The following is a 20,517-nucleotide window of genomic DNA, read 5'->3' as shown; positions in this document are numbered from 1 at the left end:
AAATGCCACAAAAAATCATGGCTGCTGGGCCCTTCTCTGGTTGAAATTCACACTAGAATTCTGAGACTATTTTGTTAAAGATTTTCTTCAATAGCTGGACAAGGATACCTGGAGTTAGAGCCATGGCAGGGTTTGCGGAATGAGGAGATACCACATTTGGGGAATTAAAATCTGAACCAATAGTGGAAAGAGCACAGGTCTGGGAGTTAGACGAACTACTTTCTAATCCCGCTTCTGTCACTTGTCTGTTGTGTGAGGTTGGGCAAGTCACAACTTCTCTGTGCCTGAGTTCCATCACCAGCAAAATGGGGATTCAACACCTATTTTCCCTACTACTTAGACTGTGAACCCCAAGTGGAAGCTGGTTATCTTGTATAATAATAATGGCATTCATTAAGCGCTTACTATGTGCCAAGCACTGTATCTACCACAGTGCTTAGTTCAGTGCTTGGCACATAGTAAGCGCTTAACAAATACTATTATTATTAGTGATATTCAGCCCACCCTCAGCCCCACAGCACTTATATTTGTAACCCTAATTTAGTTTAGCTTCTGTCACCCCTTCTTGACTCTAAGCTCCTGGTGGGCAGGGAATTTATCTACTGACTGTGTAGCAGCGTGGCTCAGTGGAAAGAACCCGGGCTTGGGAGTCAGAGGTCATGAGTTCTAATCCTGACTCCGCCGCATGTCTGCTGTGTGACCTTGAGCAAGTCACTTCTCTGAGCCTGTTACCTCATCTGTAAAATGGGAATTAAGACTGTGAGCCCCACGTGGGACAACCCTATCACCTTGTATTCCCCCCCACCGCTTAGAAGAGTGCTTTGCACATAGTAAGCGCTTAACAAATGCCGTTATTATCATTACTGTATTGTGCTCTCCTAAGTACTTAATACAGTGCTCTGTACACCACAGGCACCCAATAAATACCACTGACTGATTAGTAAGAGTTCAGCTATTTTGTCCTCTTCCTTCTTGAAGTGGTTAGAAACGGTGACATCTCTGAGACACTGTGACATTTCTTTGTGTTTCCTCTTTTTGGGAAGAGGCCATTCAGGGCTCGGAATAGCACAGTCCTCCCCTCCTTGTGGATCTCAATGGCCATATTATCAGAACCGAGAGTCTCACCATTCTTCACAGCTCCATCTGCTATTGAAAGTGAAGTCCACGTCTTCAAAATCGACAGGTTCGCTGTCCCTGAGGATTTATCCTCAGTGGTAAAATGGGGTAGAGGGGAGAAGATGTAATCTTGTTGCCCTCTCTGTAGGATTCTTTTTCTGCCTGTGTTGTTTGAAATGGTCCCGGAATATTGTGCCCACCCTCCTCTGGGATACAAAGCAACAAAAAAAGCCGTGTGGCCTAGTGGAACCAGCTGGGGCTGAGGAGTCAGAGGACCTGGATTCTAATCCTGGATCTACCACTATTCACTATTATTATTGTTGTAGTATTCATTAAGCACTTACTCTGTGCCAATATCCAGTCCCCGTCCCACATGGGACTCACGATCGAAGTCTCATCACCTCCCTTTGTCTTAGTATATTCAACTGTACAGTGGGGATGAAATATATGTTCTCTTGTCCTCTTAGACTGGAAGCCCCCTGTGGGATAAGGATTATGGATGATTCAATTATATCTACCCCACTGCCGAGTGCAGTGTTTGACAAATAGTAAGCACTTAGCCATTGTACCACTATTATTAGATGGTTAGATTTAGGATTGGAGTGCTTCTGAAGTCTTGTCATCTCACTTTTTAAAAAAAAAATGGTATTTGTTAAGCGCTGACTAGGTGCCAGGCACTGTACTGAGTGCTGGGGTAATCAGGTTGGATACAGTTCATGTCCCACATGGAGCTCACAGTCTTAATCCTCATTTTACAGCTGAGATAACTGAGGCACAGAGAAGTGAAGTGACTTGTCCAAGGTCACACAGCGTACAAGTGGCGGAGCTGGGATTAGAACTCAGGTCTTTCTTACTCCCATGCCTGTGCTCTGTCCACTAGGCCACGCTGCTTCCTGTCACCTTGCGTGTTCCTTGACCTGTTCTGCGAGTCACGAGGGAGACTTCGACGGACAACTCTTCTGTCGAGGTTCCACAGAGGTATGATTTGGTGTGCTCTGAGTAGCTCTTTGATCCTGAAGGCGTTCTTGTTAAACCAGTCTTGGTGTGGCCTCTAAAAAATGCTCACTTATGGCCTTTAGATGGTGTCTGAGGTAGATGGCGTTTCTCTGTCTGACAGGACTGCTCTGATGTTGTTGGAAAATGTTTTCCCAGTTGTCTTCATCCTCCTGGAGTTCAATATTGGCTGCCCCTTGAGCTGTTACAATAATAAGATTAATAGTGGTTGGTCCTGTTAATGGTGGATGTATCATTTAGAGAGGTGATAGTTGAAGGTCTATAATTCAACCAGTTGGTCACATTTATTGTTGCTTATTGTGTGCAGAGCACTGTACTAAGCACTAGAGAGAGTATAATATAACAGAATTGATAGACTTCTTCCCTGCCCACAAGAAGTTTACAGTCTAGAGGGGGAGGTAGTCATTAATATAAATAAATAAATTATGGATGTGCACATAAGTGCTTTGGGGCTGAGGGAGGGTGGACACAGGGTGGAAATCCGATGCTAGGATGACACATAAGGGAGTGGGAGGAGAAGAAGAAATGGGGGTTTAGTCGGGGAAGGCCTCTTGGAGATCATCATCAATCATATTTATTGAGCACTTACTATGTGCAGAGCACTGTACTAAGCGCTTGTGTGATATAATAATAATGATGGTATTTGTTAAGCACTTACTATGTGCAAAGCACTGTTCTAAGTGTTGGGGAGGATACAAGGTGATCAAGTTGTCCCACGTGGGGCTCCTCACAGTCTTAATCCCCATTTTACAGATGAGGTAACTGAGGCACAGAGAAGTTAAGTGACTTCCACAAGGTCACACAGCTGAGAAGTGGTGGAGACTTTGAAGGTGGGGACAGTGAAGGTCGTCGTGGTGTCCCACTTCCCCCTCTAGACTGTGAGCTTGTTGTCTCCCAACTCTGTTTTATTGCACTCTCTCAAGTGCTTAGTACAGTGCTCTGCCAGAATAAGTGCTCAGTTAACAGGACTGATGAATTTCTTGATTGATTTCCAGGTCACCTTCAACTCCGATTCAGTTGGCCATTCTATCATAATGACAATAATAATTGTGATAATATTGTTAACCACTTTCAATTTTTTTTATCGGTATTTGTTAAGCGCTTACTCTGTGCCAGGCGCTGTAGTAAGCACTCGGTAGATATAAGCTAATCAGATTGGACCCAATCCAGGTCTCGCGTGTTAAGCTCCATTTTACAGATGAGATGCACAGAGAGATGAGTGACGTACCCAAGGTCACCCAGCAGACAAGTGGCGGAGCAGGGATCGAAACCCAAGTCCTTCTCACTCCCAGGCCAGTGATAGACACCCTTGGCCGCGGTGGTTCTAATGTGTTTCTCTTTTGATGTCAGGCACTATAGTAATCACTGGAATATACACAAGATAACTGGGTTGGACACAGTCCCTGTCCCACATGGGGCTCTCGGTCTAATTAATCATGAAAGTAGCCTTGGGATCTCATGGAATTTTGGGGGACAGCCAAATCTGCTGGGTAGTTTGCCAGATTCAAGATTTGCTGATGGGATTGTTTTTATGAAATCCAGTCATCCACGATGGACGACTATGTACTGCTCATTGCCCTAGAAGCAACATGGCCTAGTGGATGCCATGGTCATGGATTCTAATTCTGGCTCCACCACTTATCTGCTGTGTGACCTGGGGCAAGTCACTTCACTTCTCTGGACCTCAGCTCCCTCACCTGTAAAATGGGGAGTGAGACAGCCCTATGTGGGACAGGGACTGTGTCCAACCCAATTTGCTTGTATCCATCCCAGTGCTTAGAACAGTGTCTGGCACATAGTAACGGCTTAACAGATACTACAGTTATTGTTATTCTGCTCTATCTGTGTGAGGGTGGCTAGCTACCGGTGGCTCTCCCAGATGCCGGACATTGAGATATTCATAGCCCTTGGAAGTTATCTCAAGGGATGCAAAGGATCAATTAATTGTATTTATTAAGCGCCTCCCTTTATTAAGTTTATTAAGTCCCCAAACCAACCCATTTTCCAAGCTGGGCCTCTTCCTCCTAGAGAGAGAGAGAGAGAGACAGACAGACAGACAGACACACTCACTCTCACTCTTTCTCTGTCTCCTCCCCTCCTCCTAGAGCTGTTCTATTAGTGGGGCAAGATGGGAAGGTAAGGAACATGGAAAGCACTATATTAAGCTCTTGGGAGAGTACAATATGAGACACATTTGTCCAAACCTAGAGTGTTTCTTGGGAGACCTCTGTCCCTCTGTTACCTTAGTTGCCCCAGAGCTTTCACCTCCATCTCTGAGGAGAGATCGGGTCTCTAATAGAAGACCAGATGAAGAGTCCCCTTGTCCGTCCCATGACAAATATTTCTTCTGTGCTCCATTTCAGTTCAAAGCCACAGTCCGGATGTGCAGGGTTAGTGATATATTAATGATGGTATTTGTTAAGTGCTTACTCTGTGTTAAGCACTGTTCTAAGCCCTGAGGAAGACACAAGCTAATCAGGTCCCATGTGGGGCTCACAGCCTTAATCCCCATTTTACAAACTGAGGCCCAGCAAAGTAAAGTGGCTTCTCCAAGATCAGATGGCAGACAAGTGGCGGAGCGGGGATTAGAACCCAGGTCCTTCTGTCAAGCCCGTGCTCTAACCGTTAGACCAAGCAGCTTCTAGACTGTATGCTCACTGTAGGCAGAGAACGTGTCTACGAACCTGTTACGAACATATGTGTATATATGTTTATATATGTATATATGTTTGTACATATCTGTTACTCTATTTTACTTGTACATATCTATTTTATTTATTTTATTTTGTTAGTATGTTTGGTTTTGTTCTCTGTCTCCCCCTTTTAGACTGTGAGCCCACTGTTGGGTAGGGACTGTCTCTATATGTTGCCAACTTGGACTTCCCAAGTGCTTAGTACAGTGCTCTGCACACAGTAAGCGCTCAATAAATATGATTGATGATGATGATACGTTGTGTTCTCCCCAGCACTTAGCTTGCTGTCCTGCACGCAGAGAGCGCTCAATAAATACAGTTGATTGAAGTGAGTATGGTGCCACTGTCCATTGGGCCTATACTCGTTTCCGTTTGGCTCCGAGCAGGACTGGCCTGGGGCCAGACGAGCAGAGCCCTTTCCAGGACAGAGTAGGTGGACCAGAGCCAGATTGCCAGCTCACGCGAGCCTGGTCAGTGCCTGGGCCTCGGCATTAGCTAGTTCCAGCTCCGGACGACAGGCCCCCAGGGCCCGGCTGGACGGCTCTTAGGAAGCAGGCCCCATTGCCTGCGAGGAGAGAGGGTGGGGGCGGGCACAACGGCTTGGCGGCAGGACAGAGTGTGGGAACAGCCAGTGGAAGTGGGGTTGGGCTAAAGAATCCCCAAACCAACCCATTTTCCAATCTAGGCCTCTTCCCCCTAGAGAGAGAGAGAGAGACACTCTCACTCTTTCTCTGTCTCCCCCTCCCCTCCTCCTTGAGCTGTTCTGTTAGTGGGGCAAGATGGGAAGGCAAGGAACACGGAAAGTTCCTAGTCCCCTGTACACCTGGAATGGGTCTGGGGGCACGTGGAGGGACTGGAGAGTGAACAAGGGAGAAAGCCAGGTCCGCTCCGGACTTGGATCCGAGCCGGTAACGCCCCTGGGACTCGGGCCAGGAAGTGGTGGGGCGGGCATGGGCCCCGAAGCCACGGCCCAGGCCGGCTTCTAGCTGTCCGGGAGAGCCACCTGACTCCCTGCCAGTCTGCTCCGCCTTCCTCTACCTGCCACACCAACTCTGACCAGTATCTTTCATTTCCCCTCACATCAAGCACTGGCTTCTGAGACGTTCCTCTCAAAAGCCATCCAGGAATCCGTCCTAATAAAAGATGTTTCGGACCTCTTTTCCAAAGCCCGGCACCCCCTCTTCTCCGGCCTGGGCCTTCTCCTGCCTCAGACTGCGGCCCAGGCGGACCATTCCCCGCCCCCTCTGTCTCCGCTCCTGACTCATCTGTCCACGTGCCCCGTTCCTCCCAGCGGAGCCCTCTCGGAGAGGGTCATCTGAAGCCCATCTTCTTCATGTCTTTTTGCTGGATTTGTCGGCGCCTTCATCTGTGAAACTCTCCTCCCCCCTGGGTCCTTCTCTGTCATGTCGCAAAATAATGAGATTAAAAAAAGGGAGGGAAAGAAATGGAAGAGAAAAGGGAAATGGGAGGCAGAAAGTGAGAAAGAGGAGAGAGATGAACCGAAGAATAAGAGAGATGCAGAGGTACCTTCTGGGTCTGTTTCCAGATGGGCCCCCCCACCCCATTTTTATTTTTGGATTATTAGCCCTCTGAGGTGCAGGGACCGTGCCTGATTCCCACTTGAGTATTCTCTCCCAATGCTTAGTACAGTTCTCTACCCAAAATAAGCACTTAATAAATACTATTTTCTGCCAGAAACAGACAGTAAAACTTAGAGAAAGATGGGCAGCCCAATAGCTAGGGAGAGATAGTGAGTCAGTCCGTTGTATTTGTTGAGCACTTACTGTGTGCAGAGCACTGTACTAAGCACTTGGGACAGTACAATATCACCAACAGATTCACTCCCTGCCCACCACGAGTTCAGAGGGGAATGTATCAGTTTATTGAGCTGCCCAGCCTGGAAAATCTGACATCCTTTCCCTGAGAACTGGCGTGTAGTATTTTCCAGTCCAGTATTTTGCCAGTTCAGTATTGCCAAACCTGTGACAATACAGTGATCTGCACACCACTAGCACTCAATAAATACCATCGATTGTCATGTATTTTAGAGTCTGTTTCCCCCATAGGCTATAAGCTCTTTGAGGGAGGAAACTGTGTCTTCTAACCCTATTGCATTGTAGTCTCCCAAGCACTTAGAATAATGCTCTGCACACTGTAAGCACCCTGTAAATATCACTGAGGGTAATTATAGTGTCTGTTTCCCCATTAGGCTATAAGTTCCTTGAGGGAGGAAATTGTCTACTAAACCTATCACGTTGTACTCTCCAAAGTGCTTAGTACAGTGCTCTGCACACTGTAAGCTCCCAGTATTCATTCATCCATTCAGTTGTATTGATAACTTGTACTTCCCAAGCGCTTATTAGTGTTCTGCACACAGTAAGCGCTCAATAAATACGATTGAATATTGAGCGTTTTCTGCTTGCAGAGCACTGTACTAAGCGGTTGAGAGAGTCCAACATAATAGACACATTCCAATACCACTGACTGATTAATTTCTGCTGTCGTCTGGATAAGTTACAGGGGGTTGGGGAAGGAGAAGTTTGAGACCCTTGCCATCACCGCTACTACCTCCTCTTCCATGGACGCCTCTCCACGGAGGCTCTGGAGCCATTGGAGTCTGTCTGCTTGGGATGGCGCGAGGGGAAGACAGTCAGCCCGGACCCTGGGCACGATGCCCGGGAGGCCCAGGTAGGGGCTCGAAAGTGCTGGCAGCATCAGGTGCCTCCCCGGAATAGGACCCGCTGTACAATGAAATTATAATATTGGAAATAGCAAAGTCAACACCAATAGGTAAAGTGCAAATTAAAGCTGCCCACCCAGATGGCTTATTTATAGGGGCAGGAAGAGCACTAGGGCCGGGCGGCAGTCAGAGGCCTGGGATTTTAAGTCTCAGGTGCTGGTGGGGAAGTGGAGGCAGGGCTCCAGTCAGCCTGCGGGGCAGGTGGCCAATTGATGGCATTTACTGAGCACTTACTGTTTGCAGAGCACTGTACTAAGCACCTGGGAGAGTACAAGAGTACACAATACAAGAGTAGAGAGTACGGAGAAGCAGTGTCGCCTAATGGAAAGAGCTCAGATCTGGGAGCCAGGAGATGTGGGTTCTAATCTCGGCTCTGCTGTGTAACCTTGGGAAAATCGCTTCATTTCTCTATGCCTCAGTTACCTCAGCTGTAAAATGGGGACCATTCATTCATTCAATCGTATTTATTGAGCACTTACTGTACTAAGCGCTTGAGAAGTACAAGTTGGCAACATATAGATCGAGACTATGAGCCGCATGTGGGACAGGGACTATATCCAACCTGGTTACCCCAGTGCTTAAAACAATGCTTAATAAATAAATACCACCGTTATTACAAAATAACAATATGACAGGTACACTCCCTGCCCACAGTGAGCTTAGAGTCTAGGGTATCCTCCAAATGGAGGAGGAGCCAGGCTGAACTGGAGTGACAGACCAGGTCTCTATCATAGAACCCACAGCTCAGGTTAATTAGATTAAGCACTTACTATGTGCCAGCACTGTATTAAGTGCGGGGGTAGATACAAGTTAATCAGGTTGGACGCAATCCTTGTCCCATGTGGGGCTCCCAGTCTCAATCCCCATGTTTCAGCTGAGGTAACTGAGGCCCAGTGAAGTGACTTGCCCAGAGTCACACAGCCGACAAGTGGCAGAGTGGGAATTAGAACTCATGGCCTTCCCTATGGTCTATGCTCTATCCACTATGCCGGGCTGCTTCTCTAGGTTGGGTAACCAGAGGGCCCATGAATTAGACTAAAGCAATTGGATCCACCGGTCAGTTAAAATTTGAGACTTCCTGACTAGCTGGTTGACAGTACAGGGCTTCACCACTGTTGCTTCAACTCAGAGGGGTGGACCCTCGCACCCCCTAACACATGTAACTGAACAAACAAAAATGAAGCGAGTGTGAGCCATGAACCAAAAAAGTCAGCAGCCAGTGGACACAGACGGGCACTTGCTCATGGACTCTGTTGTCTCCGCACAAGTTGTTCAGCCCTAAGATGACATAGGGAGGGCACACAGATGGAGGTCTGGGGCCCACGGAGGGTGACCAGGGCCTGGGGCAGTGGGGAGAGGCAGTCCAGGCCTGGCCTCACAGGAAGCCAGAAGGCCGGGACCCTAGCTTCTGACACCCCCAGCAAACCCACTCACATACTCCCGCTTTTCACATTCCCACCATACACACTCCCTCTATATTCACCCCAACTATTCACACGTTCACTATACTTACCCCGGCTACCCTCACCCCCACTGTTATTTTATTATTAAGCGCCGTCGAGTCATTTCCAATTCATAGCGACTCCATGGATCAACTTTCTCCAGAACGTCCCATCCTCTGCCATAATCCGCAACCTTTCTAATAGTTCTTCCGTTATCGTTGTTATGGTCCCTATCCATTTAGCTGCCGGTCCGCCTCTTCCATATTTTCCCTGGATTTTTCCTAGCATTAGTGTCTTCTCCAGAGATCAGTCCTGATTGTGTCCAAAATATGCTAATCTGTCGAGTCATTTGACTTTCCAAAGACCATTTTGGTTTAATTTGCTCCAAATACACATGTTTACTATACTCACTCTCACGGTACATACTCCCATTCTTCTCTCACCCACTATACACACTCCCAGTATACCGACTTCATTAAACTCCCAGAACACAGAGTACTCTGTACACGACAAAGCTAAACAAAATGATGATGATGATGATGAAACAGTATGGTCACTGGAAAGAACATAAGGCTAGGACCTGTGTTCTAACCCCGGATCTAACCCTTGCTTGCTGTGTGGCCTTGGGCAAGTCATTTCATTTCTCTGGGCCTCAGGTTCCTCATCTTTAATCCCTCTTCTCTCTCCTACTTAGACTGTGAGCTCCATGGGGGACAGAGACCCTTTCCAAACTGATTATAATAATAATGGTATTTGTTAAGTGCTTACTATGTGCAAAGCACTGTTCTAAGCGCTGGGGGGATACAAGGTGATCGGGTTGTCCCACGTGGGGCTCACAGTCTTAACTCCCATTTTACAGATGAAGTAACAGGCACACAGAAGTTAAGTGACTTTCCCAAAGTCACACAGTGGAGATTAGAACCCATGACCTCCGACTCCCAAGCCCGTGCTCTTTCCACTGAGCCACGCTGCTTCTCTAATCTTGACTCTACTCCAGTATTTAATACGGTGCTAGTCATATAGGATGTGCATAACAGATATTACTATTGTTATAGTTATAATTATTATTAGGGTGGTGTCCTGACTCAAGGGAAGAGAGGAGCCAATCGCGGGGCCACGTGGAGTTCTGGAAGTCTGGTGACAGTTCCCTGCTCCTTCTCAGGCTGCAAGATGAGCCCTGAGGAGTCCTTGTCTGTCTCTCCCCATCTTCATGTCTTTCACTGGAGGAGAAGGGCCAGCCCAGGAGCACTGAGCCACCTCCCGTAGACAGGAGAGAGGGTCCTCATCGTGGCAACTTGGGGCCAGGGATCCGAGGGGTCCTTCTGGAGCCTGCCAGAAGGCCTGGGGTCTTATCTGGGAGCTCCAGGAGAGGATAATTGTACATGGGACAGGGCATGAAAAATCAATTTCAGGGCTCCGAGTGGTTCAGACTGCCACCGTCATGCCCCAGAAACAGCCCGGGTCTCCGAGAACCACTTCCGGCTGGGAAGAGCAAACAGAAAGGATGGTGTCGAATCCCCTTTGGTAAACAGAGAGCTGATCAGAAATGCGGCACTAAAAATAATAGCTCACTGCCCCTCCAGAATTAGGGAGGTTGTGGTAACCCTGTCAGGGAATGGGAGGGAGGTGAGGCACCCACAGGCAAAGCTTATGCCACATACACACACACACACACCCCCTCACATACGTAGACACACACGCATGCACAAAATTGTCATAAAAATGTGCATGCAGGCATGGGCCTGAGGTGAGGGAATGGTTGTAATTGGGAGATGTTTTACAAATTTAGAGAGCTGAAAATGACTTTATATCTCTTTGGCCAAATGGGTTGCACTGAGAGAACTCAACAATAGAGTTGTTAGGCACAATCCCTGCCCTTGAGGTGCTTATCATCTACTATGTAGAGAGCACTTTACTAAGCAGTTGGAGGAGTAGAATTCCAGAAGGTTGGTAGATACGACCCCTGCCTTCAGGGAGTTTACAATCATTTGAAGGAAAGGTGAACCGGGAAGAGACCAGAGGCCGGAAATAAGGAAAGGAGGGAAGCAGAAACCACCGGTGGGCTTCCCCAAATATGAGGTAGCGTGACCAAGTGGAAAGAGCACAGACCTGGGAAACTGGAGACCTGGTTTCAGAGCCCAGGTCCTGCTGACTCCAAGGATGGCTCTTTCCAGTAGGCCATGCTGTTTCTATCTTTTAGGAGATTTTTATCTTGAGTTTGGGAAAACATCTAAATATTTATGTTTCTTCAAGCAGTTCAAGGTGGGGGTGGGGGGCCCGGGGAGACAGTAATAATTGTATTATTTGCTCAGTGCTTACTCTGCACCAAGCTCCGGATTCAGTGCCGGGGCAGATACAAGTTAATCAGATCGGACACAGTCCCTGTCTCATATGGAGCTCACAGTCTAATGTGGGGTTTGGGAGAGAACAGATATTGAATCTTCATTTTACCAAGGAGGTGCCGAGAAGTGAAGTGACTTGCCCAAGGTTACACAGCAGGCAAGTGGCAGAGCCGAGATTAGAACCCAGATCGTCTGAGTCCCAGGACTGTGCTCTTTCCACTAGCCAGGTGGTTACGTGATAAACTCCCCGGGAGAAAGTAAAGGCACTCCTTCTGAGCACCAGAGAGAGAAGGCTGAGCAGGGGTTTCTGCTTCCTCACAGGATGAATTGAGTGTGGATGTTTCATTCATTCAATCAGTTGTATTTATTAAGCACTTACTGTGTCAGAGCACTGTACTAAGCGCTTGACTTAGCTTGACTTGAGAGTTATGGCCTAGTGGATAGAGCATGGGATTGGGAGTCAGAAGGACCTGGGTTCTAATAGTGATGGCATTTATTGATTAAGCGCTTCCTATGTGCAAAGCACTGTTCTAAGTGCTGATCTCAGCTCCACCACTTGTCTGCTCTGTGATGTTGGACAAGTCACTAATAATAATAATAATAATGGCATTTGTAAAACACTTACCACTTCACTTTTCTGTGCCTCAGTTCCCTTATCTTTAAAATGGGGATTATTCTTATCATGAATAATAATAATAGTATTAAGCACTCACTATCTGCCAGGCACTGTTCTAAGCACTGGGGTAGATATAAGGTGATCAGGTTGTCCCACGTGGGGCTCACAGTCTTCATCCCATTTTACCGGTGAGGTAGCTGAGATACAGAGGAGTTAAGTGACTTGCCCGAGGTCACACCACTGATAAGCAGCAGAGCCGGGATTAGAACCCATAACCTCTGATTCCCAGGCCTGTGTTCTTGCCACTGCCTCTCATGGGGCTCTCACTCAGATGAAGTGACTTGGCCACGGTCACACAGCAGACGTGTGGCAGAGGCTGGATTAGAACCCAGGTCCTTCTGAATCTCAGGCCCTGGCTTTATCCACTTGGCTAAGCTGGTTCTCAGCATCTCCACTTCTCTTGTGTTTAGTGCAGTGCCCTGCATCCAATACGGCTTCAGTATATACAACAGTGCTTGGCACATAGTAAGCACTTAAATACCATCATTATTATTATCTTCTTTTACTCTGTTTTTCCACCTCTGGTCCACCCAACCTTAGAGGAGTTACATTAAGAGAGGAATGCAGGTGGGAGTTGCGACTTTGTATTTCCTACAATTCCAGTGCTTTGGAATTAGTAATAGCTGCCCTCTCAAAATGATCCATTTAATAGCCTGTCTACTTGTTTTGTTTTGCCTGTCTCCCCTCTTCTAGACTGTGAGCCCGTTGTTGGGAAGGGATTGTCTCTATCTGTTATCGAATTGTACTTTCCAAGTGCTTAGTACCCTGCTCTGCACAGAGTTAAGCGCTCAATAAATACGACTGCTGACTGACTGAATGAATGAACTGAGCCATGCTGCTTTTCTGTGAGCCCCATGTGGGACAGGGACTATGTCCTGCCCAATTTGTTTTCTCCACCACAGTGCTTAGTACAGTGCCTGGCACATAGTAAGCACTTAAATACCACACTTACTATTGTATTAATCTCCTTATGCTTCTCCCTGCTGCTGTACAAGCTAATCAAGGCCAAAGAAGGATCCCGGCCTGCACACTTTGCCCCTCTAATGCCAAACTAATCTCTGTACTTCGGTCTTGTCTTATCTCGCCACGGACCTGTTGCCCAAATCCTGCCCCTGGCCTGAAACGCCCTCCCTCTTCATATCCGCCACATGATCACTCTCCCCACCATCACAGCCTTATTAAAAACACATCTCCTCCAAGATCCCTTCGCTGCTCCAAGTCCTCATTTACCCTTGCCTTCACCCTTGCACCCTTTATTCACATCTCCCTCAGTCCCCCAGCGCTTCTGTACGTATCTGGAATTTAATTTGTTTATATTAATGTGCGTCTCCCCTTCTAGACTGTAAACTCGTGGATGACTCTCTCATATTACACTCCCCCAAGCACGTCCTACAGTACATTTAGGGAAGCAGCTGGGCCTAATGGATAGAGAACTGCACTGGGAGTCAGAAGGACCTGGGTTCTAATCCTGCTCTGCTACTTGCCTGCTTTGTTACATCGGACAAGTCATTTAACTTCTCTGAGCCTCGGTTACCTCATCTGTAAAATGGAGGTGAAGACTGTGAGCCCCACATGGGACAGGGACTGTGTCCAACCCGATTAGTTTGTATCTACTCCAAAATTTAGAACATTGCTTGACACGTAGTAATTGGTTAACAGATGCCAGCATTATCATTATTATTACAGAGTGTTGCACATAGTAAGCACTCAGTAAATACCATTGATTAATTGACTGGTTGAGGGTGAACAATAAAAGGTTGGACACTGCAGAATTTGCTCCTGGACCACAGAGGAGTTTCTGCTCCTCAATCTCCCCTCTCTTGCCCCGGCCCCTTGACCCGCAGAGACAATCGGTGGTATTTATTGAGTGCTTACAGTGTGCAGAGCACTGGATTGAGCTCTTGCGTGAGTCCAATACAGTTGGGTAGACATGATCCTCACCCTGAAAGAGATCACTGGGGGAAATCAGAGGCTGGGAGTAGCACAAGTTGGGACTCAGTGGTATTTATTGAACACTTATTGTGCGTGGAGCACTGTATTAAGTGCTTTGGGAGAGGGAGGACAATACAGCAGAGCTAGTAGACTCTGGTCTGTCTGCCGGGACGTGTTGCACTCTCCCCTCCATCCCCCCTGCCTTACCTCCTTCCCCTCCCCACAGCACCTGTATATATGTTTGTACGTATTTATTACTCTATTTTACTTGTACGTATCTATTCTATTTTATTTTGTTAATATGTTTTGTTTTGTTCTCTGTTTCCCCCTTCTAGACTGTGAGCCCACTGTTGGGTAGGGACCGTCTCTATATGTTGCCGACTTGGACTTCCCAAGCGCTTAGTACTGTGCTCTGCACACAGTAAGTGCTCAATAAATACGATTGATTGATTGATTGGTTGCACTCTACTTACGAGGAGCCAGGTAAACTCTTGGATGAACAGTTCTGGTGGTGTGTAGCAGTCACGTTTGGTTTTACCTTGTTACCCACTTACAAGTGATCCGTCTGTAAAGAGGTATATCTTCTGTTTCGGCTCCCTCCCGGTCCCGGGGTAAGAATCTACCTTTGTAATCATTCCAGTCACTGCTTGTTGTATGAAACAACAAATAAGTTATTTATTTATAGGATTAAACTATGTCCAAATGTCAGTCTTCTTCTGTTGCTTCCTGCTGACTCCTCTGGCACTTTCTGTCTTTTTTTTTTTTTCAGGTATTTGTTACATGTTTACTCTCTGCCAGGGACTGTACTAAGCGCTAGGGTAGAAACGAGTTTATCAGGTTGGACACAGTCCATGTCCCACTTGGGGCTCGCAGTCTTAATCCCCATTTTCCAGATGAGAGAACTGAGGTCAGAGGAATGAAGATACCTGCCCCAAAGTCACGCAGCGGGATTAGAACACAGGTTCTAGTGATTTCCGGGCCCAAGTTCTAGCCACAAAACCACACTGCTTCAGTGCTTATTTTGTGTGTTAGCACAAAGGTACAAGTTAATCACGTTGGACACAGACACTGCCCCACTGGGGATTCACTGTCCAAGTAGGAGGGAGGACAACGAAGAGGCAAAAGACACCAAGTTTGTGAACATGAAGGACAGAGACGGAGCGGCTCAGAGGAGTGGAGATGGAATCCAATGTGATCTTCGCGTTGGTTCCGGATTTCAGGCCCTAACCCAGGTTAGACAGCCCTGGAGATCTTCTCTGAAGGGTAATAATAGTAGTATTTGATGTACAAGAAAGAAGCAGTGTGGCTCAGTGGAAAGAGCCCGAGCTTTGGAGTAAGAGGTCATGGGTTTGAATCCCAGCTCTGCCAATTGTCAGCTGTGTGACCCTGGGCAGGTCGCTTAACTTCTCTGTGCCTCAGTTCCCTCATCTGTAAAATGGGAATTAAGACTGTGAGCCCCCCCGTGGGACAAGCTGATCACCTTGTAACCTCCCCAGTGCTTAGAACAGTGCTTTGCACATAGTAAGCGCTTAATAAATGCCATTATAATAAATACAATCCCCCCCGCCTTACCTCCTTCCCCTCCCCACAGCACCTGATATATATGTTTGTACGTATTTATATGAGAAGCAGCGTGGCTCAGTGGAAAGAGCACAGGCTTTGGAGTCATGGGTCATGGGTTCAAATCCCGGCTCCACCAATTGTCAGCTGTGTGACTTTGGGCAAGTCATTTAACTTCTCTGTGCCTCAGTTACCTCATCTGTAAAATGGGGATTAAGATTGTGAGCCCCCCGAGGGACAACCTGATCACCTTATATCCCCCCCAGTGCTTAGAACAGTGCTTTGCACATATTAAGTGCTTAACAAATACCATCATTATTATTATTATTTATAATAAATTTAAAAATGACAGCAGCACCCTTGAGTGACTCGTAAAAGGCAAAGAAAGAGACCCCCATGCCTTCGTTAGAAGTAGAGGCAGCATGGCCTAGTGGATATAGTACAGAGCTGGGAGTCAGAAGGACCTGGGTTCTAAACCTGGTTCCACCACTTGTCTGCTGTGTGACCTTGGGTAAGTCACTTCACTTCTCTGTGCTTCAGTTGCATCATCTGTAAAATGGTGATTAAGACTATGGACCTTGTATGGGACAGGAATTGTGCCCAACCTGATTAGCTTGTATCTATCCCCGTGCTTAGTAAAGTGCCTGGCATATAGTAAGCGCTTAACAAACACAACAATTATTATTATTATTAATAGAACAGACACGATGATAGGAAACATAACGTCAAGTAAAAGCATTCCAGATTGGCATATAAAGCCAAAATTCAAGCTAGACCTGGTCAGATTCTCCAGTAAATAGTACACTACAACAGATTTATAACAGGGCTTGGCACATAGTAAGCGCTTAACAAAATACCATATAAAAAACAAAAAACAGGTAAAAATAAGCTAAACTACAGGAATTTTCTGAGGTAATACTCAGACGGTTCACTTGAAATTAATACTCCAAGTATGGGTTCTTGTAATAATAATAATAATGATGATGGCATTTGTTAAGCGCTTACTATGTGCAAAGCACTGTTCTAAGTGCTTGGGGGGGATACTAGGTGATCAGGTTGTCCCACGGGGGGCTCACAGTCTTCATCCCCATTTTACAGATGAGGGAACTGAGGCTCAGAGAAGTTAAGTGACTTGCCCAAGGTCACACAGCAGACATGTGGTGGAGCCGGGATTCAAACCCGTGACCTCTGACTCCAAAGCCCGTGCTCTTTACACTGAGCCACGCTGCTTCTGTAATATGTGAGCATAATTTAAAGGTAAGAAAGAAACTGTACATTTCATTGTTGAGTAGAGGAATAGAATATCTATTTGGGAATTGCAAACATGTTCAGCCATTGAGTTCATTCAGAAAATGTTAAGTTGCCAGTGGAAGGCAACGTAAGCATTCAAGGCAGGTATCTACTTGGATTTGAAGCTATAAAATTGAGCTTAAAATGGATTTCATTCCAGTAATACATGTTCTAAAGGGCAGACCATTAGCTGGAAAACTTAAAAGAGGGATGGAACTAATGAGCAGTGCAAGGAACAATAGGGAAATTTGCCAGATCAACTGAATTGGTACATTCATCTGTTATACAACAGGAAAAAGAGTGGATGGCTTGGGTTGAATCTGGCACCCCAAGAATCAATCAATCACCTTATTTATTGAGTGCTTACTGTGTGCAGAGCACTGCCCTAAGCGCTTGGGAGAATACAATACAGCAGAGTTGGTAGGCACGTTCCCTGCCCACAATCAGCTTAAAGTTTAGCGGGGGAGACAGACATTAATGTAAATTAATAAATTATGGATCTGTACAAAAGGGCTCTAGGACTGAGGGAGGAATGAATAAAGGGGGCAAATCCAGTTTTGAAGCAGGGGAGAGTGATCATCTGTATCGCCGTACCAGTATCAGAACTGTATCGGTACATTAAAGAGACTCTTTTCTCATTCCTAGGAGATATTTCATTCTCGAGCAAATGGCAGAGGCCAGATTAAAAAAAAAAACAATTCTACATGCATCTTCAAAATTCTGGAAGATCCTACTGGAAAAATCTAATAAGCTACTGTGAAGGTCAGCCCCTCAGTCTGAGGATTGGGAATTCCTACTCAGGTATGTTGTCCCCTCTGGTGACGCCGGGATATTTTTAAAAGTATCATGGATCCCGTAAGGTGTAGAAGTACCAAACTACGCCTCAGTGACAAAATTATTTGGGAGGCATCACTAGAAGAATGGGTTAAGAAACTGGATCTGTCACTGATTAAGATTCTCAGAGTAGACCCCCAAACTTAATACCCGTAAATGTAAATTTAGATCGATGGGTGGTTTTTGTTTTTTTTTCTAGGAGAACAGTCGTTGGCAGATAGTGAAAAAATAGACCGAACAGAATGCAGCCAACTACAGTCATAACTGAAAAGAACTCTAACATCAATCAAAATTAATCAAATGAGTGTATTTCTGCAAGACAAAGGCTAAGGTTATAACAAATAATGGGGCCAGAAATTAGAAGTCCTAAATCTCAGAAATTTATATCAATTTTCAACATGAAGCTTCTGGCCAGCGATTCCCCTCATCAAAAGGATGGACAGAAAACGGGGCAAAAATAATTACGGAACAATTTCCAGAGTCAAATAGAGGGACATCCAAGATAATTGTGTGGTCAGGGTCTCAATCTCAAAGACAGGGTTTGGTGTTAATAGTTTGGTGCCCTGGGCCAACAAGATCTGGTGTGTCTACCAAAATAAATAGGTTTTTGATTTTAAATCAACATTTGTTCTGTGAAATTGGATGTTACTGCAATAAACCTTAAGAAGGCACTAGGTTTTATTTAATTTTCTTATGTAGTTATTCTTTTTTATTATGGCCGGGGGACTCAAAATCTAGAAGTAACCAGTGCCTTTTTGAACTCTGGAAAGGATGGCCATTTTCAAAAATGAAAGATTCAGGAGACTATCCTTATTTGGTGATATTGATGACTGAATTCCTTCTTTAGCAACGAGCATGGTCCCCAGTTTCGGAAGAAATTCAAAGCTAGATGCCCAGCAGATTTGGAAATGAAACCAGTGAGGATGAGGACAGAGAACCATTAACAGTCCTGTGACAGACAGGGCTGGATTAATTTAGGGGCTACAGTCCCAAAGGCCACAATCTTATAGGGGCTCCCAGTATCCTGCTAAAAATCGTGGCCCCTCTTGACCTTTCCAAAATGGCCATTTCATGTGGCATTATTTTTTTTTTTTTTATGGTATTTGTTAAGCACTTACTATGTGCCGGGCACTAGGGTAGATCCAAGCTTAGCAGATTGGACACAGACATTATCCCACATGGGACTCCCAGTCTTAAGATTGGGAAGCAGCTTAAGAGAAGCAGCGTGGCTCAGTGGAAAGAGCACGGGCTTTGGAAGTCAGAGGTCATGGGTTCAAATCCTGCCTCTGCCAATTGTCAGCTGTGTAACTTTGGGCAAGTCACTTAACTTCTCTGGACCTCAGTTACCTCATCTGTAAAATGAGGATTAAGATTGTGAGCCCCCCGTGGGACAACCTGATAACCTTGTAACCTCTCCAGCGCTTAGAACGGTGCTTTGCACATAGTAAGCACTTAATAAATGCCATCCTTGTTGTTGTTGTTGTTGTTGTTGTTAATCCACATTTAACAGGTGAGGTAACTGTGGCCCAGAGAAGTAACTTGCTAAGGTCACCCAGCAGAACAAGTGGGGAACATTATGGAATTGGAGCCCAAAATAGGCATTCCCCAAATGGCCTGTGTGTGGTTGGTTGTGCGTGTTTGTGTGTGTTGAGACAGGGCAAGGGGGTGAACCCTGGTCAATCCATCCCCCGTGACGGGCATTCTCCTGGTTCTCCTAAATTACAGGAGGATGATAAAATTAGGCTGTTCAATGGAAAATATGGGAGGATAAATACTGTACTCAGAAAGCAAAGCCAAGACTTTCTAAGTTAGCGTGGAAAAAGGAAAGGTCTACGTAAGGATGAGACCCATTTACAGCTCTTCCCAACTGAGGGGAGTGAAATAGGCACAAGCAACAGTATTTTGAAAGAAAAAATTGGGTACAGGGAAGATGAACAAAGTGAAAAAGCAACATGACCTAGTGGGTAGAGAATGGGCCCAGGAGTCAGAAGGTTATGGGTTCTAATTCCCACTCCGCCAATTGCTTTACTATGTGCAAGCCCTGTGCTAAGCAGTAGGAAAGATAAACAGATAGAACACAGTCCCTGTACTACACAAAGCTCATAGTCAAAGCAAGGGAGGTGGAGGACGGAGCGTACAAATATTTTATAGCCATTTTACAGATGAGGAAGCTGGAGCACAGAAAAGTGATTTGCCCAAGGTCACACAAGCAGGTAAGAAAACCTGAGTGCCATATGGGGGAGAGAGAGAGAGAGGCTCTGCACTGACTTGCTGGGGGACTCTGGGTGAGTCATGTAATGTCTCTGGGCCTCAGGTTTCCTCTTGGAGAGGCAGGGAGGAAGCCCTCAGGCCCCTCCAACTTTCCCTGGGTCTTGCTCTGGGAGGAGGAATGAGAAGAGGGCAGTAGGCTCGAATTTTCTGAGGGTCAAATTTCTTGTGAAGTTAAGCTTATGTTTGCTGAGGAGGAGGGAGAGGAAGAGTGCAGGAACAGACCCCCAACTTTGTGCTGCGTCTGATTAGCTGGCGTGGTAGAGACTAAACATGACCCTTGCCCTCAGGGAGCTCTCAGTCTGCGGGAGGCAGTAAGGCCTAGTGGAAAGAGCCAGGAATGGGAGGCAGAAGACCCAGATGATAGTCCTGGTTTGGCCCTGAGCTTGATGTGTGATCGTGGGGAAATCACTTCTTTGAGCCTCGTTTTCCTCAACTGCAAAATGGGGATTCAATTCTTGCTCTCTCTACTTACTGAATTGTGAGCCAATGTGGGGCAGGGGCTGTGTCTGACCTGATTAACTTGTATCTACCCCAGGGCTTAAAATAGTGCTTAACATATGGTAAGTACTTAACAAATATAATAGTAATAATAATGATAATAATAGAC

General features: G+C 46.2%; 1 long non-coding RNA gene across 1 annotated transcript; it reads left to right on the top strand.

The window, feature by feature from the left end:
• The first annotated feature begins 2,002 nt into the window (after positions 1 to 2,002).
• On the top strand, positions 2,003 to 18,201 carry LOC119941038. The gene is made up of 3 exons (XR_005455078.1): positions 2,003 to 2,094; positions 17,451 to 17,606; positions 17,839 to 18,201. It is a non-coding gene; the product is annotated as an uncharacterized LOC119941038 (long non-coding RNA).
• Positions 18,202 to 20,517: the final 2,316 nt, after the last annotated feature.

This window comes from Tachyglossus aculeatus, chromosome 19 (assembly GCF_015852505.1).
Source record: "Tachyglossus aculeatus isolate mTacAcu1 chromosome 19, mTacAcu1.pri, whole genome shotgun sequence".
Lineage (NCBI taxonomy): Eukaryota > Metazoa > Chordata > Mammalia > Monotremata > Tachyglossidae > Tachyglossus > Tachyglossus aculeatus.
The sequence above is the reverse complement of the archived record's forward strand: the minus strand, read 5'-3'. Positions and strand labels throughout refer to the sequence as shown.